This window comes from Acanthisitta chloris, unplaced genomic scaffold (assembly GCF_000695815.1).
Source record: "Acanthisitta chloris isolate BGI_N310 unplaced genomic scaffold, ASM69581v1 scaffold36930, whole genome shotgun sequence".
Lineage (NCBI taxonomy): Eukaryota > Metazoa > Chordata > Aves > Passeriformes > Acanthisittidae > Acanthisitta > Acanthisitta chloris.
The window spans coordinates 12286-12701 of NW_008650539.1; positions in this window are offsets into that span (position 1 = coordinate 12286).

Sequence of the window (416 nt, forward strand, 5' to 3'; positions counted from 1 at the left end):
CTGGAGCCAGCAATGCTCCTAACTGAGCAAGAACAGAGGCCAGAAGCAGAGTCTGCCATAGGGTCTATCTCACCCATCCCTCTAGGATGGCTGCGCTTGTCCCTCCTGGGCAGATTTACACCACGAAGGCTGGAGCAGCTGGGATTTTGTCAGGACTGCAGAGTCTTCTGCAGGCTTCCAGCCTTGTCTCCTGTGGTAACCAGCCGGCTGAGGTACCCCATATCCCTACAAACTTCCAGGGGCTGAATGACCACGAATACATCCTGAGGCACCTCCAGGTGGGTGGAAGGACGCAGACCCAGCGCCATGCACTGTCTCTGCGGGGGAACAGCCTCTACCTGCGGCTCGGCGCTGCCGGCTCAGCCGTGTCCCTGAGGCAGGAGCGGGGTGAGGGCAGCGCTGGGCCCGGGGCGTGC